This window comes from Rutidosis leptorrhynchoides, chromosome 3 (assembly GCF_046630445.1).
Source record: "Rutidosis leptorrhynchoides isolate AG116_Rl617_1_P2 chromosome 3, CSIRO_AGI_Rlap_v1, whole genome shotgun sequence".
Taxonomy (NCBI): Eukaryota; Viridiplantae; Streptophyta; class Magnoliopsida; order Asterales; family Asteraceae; genus Rutidosis; species Rutidosis leptorrhynchoides.
The window spans coordinates 159,921,588-159,926,268 of NC_092335.1; positions in this window are offsets into that span (position 1 = coordinate 159,921,588).

Consider the following 4,681-nt stretch of genomic DNA (forward strand, 5'->3'; position numbering starts at 1 on the left):
AAATACAGATTTGACTTAACCGGTGATGTAGTCACAATTGATTTCCGAAATTTAAGGGATTAAAGAGAATCTTCAAAATCTAAAAGATTTGATTCTTCGGCGAATAAGGAATTTAAGATCTCTATAATTAAATACGATGATCTGCCTCGTTTACTCTGTCTGATATTTCCATTATAAATTAAACTTTTTCCATTCCATTATTTTCACCATTCCTACACTTTCTTCCTTAATTCATACACCCAAAAGATTGTGAATATGCTTAACCCAGTTCTAATCCTTGATATTTTTCTAATTATTATTTCTGTCATACTTCTTTTCAATCTTCCACCAGAAAAATCTGTTTACTTCTACAATTACCTTGGGGTGATACTATTCTTAATTCTACCGTGTCTTTATATTGCTATTCGTATTAATATCCACGATTTATAACCACCGTGTTATGATTGAGCTTTATATTTTCTCTTATATTTTGGAGCTCTTTGCCTTTTTATTCTCTTCTCGACCTCTAGTAAAGCGAGTAATGATCCAGAATTCGTAGGTATGAAGTTTTCATTTTAACATGACTAATGTTCTAAGAGAGAAATTGTAATAGCACGCTCTTGATTGGTTAAATTACCAGCATTCAAGAGAAAACATAGAACTATCAAGAAGATATATTCTTGATATGTTTAGAGATTAGGTAGAATGTAAGAGTCGTGTACATGGCACATAATGATGTTAAGGTCTGTGAATCATCATGTTTCATTAGAAACTCAGCATGACTTACTGTAATATAATCACGTTGATCAAGTGTCATTATATTATACTAACTCATGCATCAATTTCCAACACTACTTCAAAATCATTAATAATTCAAACTCGAATTTTAGAGAAATTTAGAAACTAAGGTAGTTTCCTTTATGATGTAATATAGATAGCACGAAGAGATAAATAATTTCGGACGAGAATATTTATGAAAATATCTTCAGAAATATCGAAGATATTTATGATGATATTTTGGAATTTCTAAGTTCGATGGTTGATGAAGAAAGATTTTCCCCAAGATTTTAACATGAGTACGGAGCAAGATATTCGTTGAAGGTTTCATTGGATCTAGAATTACCTGGATTCTTTGAATATACGATATGGTCATTGTATTTGACCTTGATCTTCTTCATGGTTTGCTCAATCTGTTTTTCAGTACCAAATTTTCTATCGAGCGTTCCCAACACTCTCTTCTTTATCATCAAACTTTTGGCCATTTGGACCATCTACAATTTTTCTGTTTCCTCTGCATTTAATGCTACGATATCCGAATCATCGGTTATCAATCCGAGGTGGTTTCAAGAGAATTGTGTTTTTAGATGATTAAACGCTGATGGTAATATGATGGAATATAAAAGGTTTCCCTGTAACAATAAAAGAGAAAACATATATATCAAGGTTATAATAAGGCTTATTCGAATGAAAGATCGATGTTGGAGCTGTGAAAAAATTGGCTAATTTGAAAAGGAATTGCAAAGTTATTTTTCAGTAATAACAACGCCAAAGAAGCTAGCACAGATACGTGTTAAATGTTTACTCAAGTTTTGAGTGTTTTCAAGTGCATAACTATATGCATCAATCTCTTCTTACGTAGATGAAGTGCGGTTGGTTCATCCTCTCGATTGAGGTGTTTTCAAGAATCATGAAAGGTTTGAACGCAGATTTGTAATCGTCAAGATACAAACGAGGTTTAAGATGAAATCAAGTGGCAAACTTGAAGAATTGTTTAGTTTCATATGTTATAATCAATATTTTAATTCATTTTAATTGTCCAATGTTATTAGTCCACAGTCGATAGTCCACAGTTAACAGTCTAATAATTCATATATATAGTTTAATATATAATATTCGAATTAATTAATACGTCTCATGACCCGTGTACATGTCTCAGACTCGATCACAACTCAAAGTATATATATTATTATAGAATTAACCTCAACCCTGTATAGCGAACTCTAGCATTACAGCATATAGAGTGTCTATGGTGATTCCAAATAATATATATAGATGCGTCGATATGATATGTCAAAACCTTGTATACGTGTCCCGATATTTAAAATGTGCAAATAACAGTATTTAAATGACGATAAATAAAGTGCGTAAAATAAATAACATAAATTAAATGACGATAAATAAATTTGCGGTAATATAAATTGCGATAATTAAATTGCGATAAATAAAATATAATCAGTTAGCTAGGAACAGTTAGCGTGGATTCTTAACAAAATTTCTCATAGTTAATTTGTTTGTTTCTAATAAATTTTATTTTGTCCAGTGTTTTCTTCATTATGCTACTTGTTGGATTCTGATAGGTCAAAATTCAAATATGAAATTGAATGAAAATGATTATTCTGTAGTGAACGGATTCGTATATCTGTGGATGTAAGTAGAATAGTAAATGACTGTTGAATCAGCTTCGAAGAATGTACAGTGTAACTTATTAAGGTGAAATCTAAATATTCCTCGGGTATTACCTACCCGTTAAAATATTTTTACCATTAACAGTTTGTACGAAAGAATTTTTAATTACCATCTTTATGAAAACATATATACATATATATTTTCTTCAGATATAATCATGGATTTAATGAGTTAATGTGATATTAAGCTCAATTGATTTTCGGTTAGAACTAGAATACATAATCTCAAAACATTAGAGATTACATAATCGTCATGACGAACGAAGATAAATGAGGTATAACGATACGTAGAACGAAGATAATCGATGTAGGATGTCATGTAGTACGATGATTATGCTGGAGGTACAGAATGAGATGTTGAGGCATGGATTGTTGATGGTACAGGTGCTGTTACTGATGGTACTGTTGGTGTCGGTGATGTTGCTGAAGCTGGTAAATTTTGCACCATATTCTCCAAATTGATTACTCGAGCGCGAAGTTCGTTGACTTCTTCTATTATTCCGGAATGATTGTCGATCGGAACGAGCAGATGAATAAGATCTAGAATATGAGATAGTATATAATCGTGACGGGATACTCTGGAAATGTGAGAGAAAATGGTATTACGAACAGGTTCGTCGGTAAGTGCTTCAGGTTCATCGCCAAGAGGTGAATTCGATTGGTGGAAAGGATAGCCTTCTTCTCGTCTCCATTGATTAAGTCGACTACAAACCCATCAGATGAATTGGGGATGGCTGATTGGTTGATTCATTCTGGTGACGCTGCTTTTGGAGCTTAGGTGAACATCCGTGTCGGAATAGCTATCGGGACAACTATCGAAATCTGAGGGACTCGAACTGGTTGAGGAATTCATCTCGTACGATCAGACGAAGGATTTTTGATAAGAAATAGATTATATGATGTAGATTAGTACCCTGCAATACATAATTTACATATGCATGTATAATACTAAAATCCCATAAGTTACGGAGGAATCTACGGAAGCTGCCAAGCAAAGTCTACAATAACAGATACGCTAAGATATGAATTTTGTCTATACACAATCGATGCTCTAACTGCAGTAAGATGTGTCTAGACTAAGAATGATAAGCAGGCAATTTCCTAAGGATAATAAGTAGATGATTTTCGACACGAATGATAAGCAAAACTTTTGACATGCAGACACGGTCGAAGTCCAGACCCACTAATGCATCTAAACAACTATCATTTAGACACACTAATGCAAGACCTGGTTCGCTAAGACCACCGCTTTGATACCAACACTAACGACCCGTCCCAATCCATAAGGACGAATACATTACATTTGGTTACATCGCGAGGTACTTGACCTCTATATGATACATTTTACAAACATTGCATTCGTTTTTAAAAGACAAACTTTCATTACATCTACAGTTGACGGCATGCATACCATTTCATAATATATCCAACTATAATTGACTTAGTAATAATCTTGATGAACTCGACGACTCGAATGCAACGTCTTTTGAAATATGTCATGAATGACTCCAAGTAATATCTCAAATATGAGCAAATGCACGGCGGAAGATTTCTTTAATACCTGAGAATAAACATGCTTTAAAGTGTCAACCAAAAGGTTGGTGAGTTCATTATTTTATCATAATCATTCATTTTCATCATTTTAATAGACCACAAGAATTTCATTTCCAGTTCTCATAAATATACGTCCCATGTATAGAGACAAAAATCATTCATATGGTGAACACCTGGTAATCGACATTAACAAGATGCATATAAGAATATCCCCTATCATTTTGGGAAATCCTTCTGACATGATAAAAACATCATCGAAGTACTAAAGCATCCGGTACTTTGGACGGGGTTCGTTAGGCCCAATAGATCTATCTTTAGAATTCGCGTCAATTAGTAGATCGGTTTACTAATTCCTAGGTTACCAAGCAAAAGGGGCATATTCGGCTTTGATCATTCACCCATATAATGTAGTTTCAATTACTTGTGTCTATTTCGTAAAACATTTATAAAAATTGCGCATGTAATCTCAGCCCAAAAATATAAAGGGTAAAAAGGCAAATGAAACTCACCCTACAATATTTTGTAGTAAAAATATTCGTTGGACTAAACTGAACAATGCAGGGTTGTCCTCAGATTCACAAACCTATATCATTTATATATATTAAAACATATAATCGTAATCGAACAAGTTTATGTTTTATTATTAATTGTTATGTTAGTAATTTGTATGTTTCATTAATAAT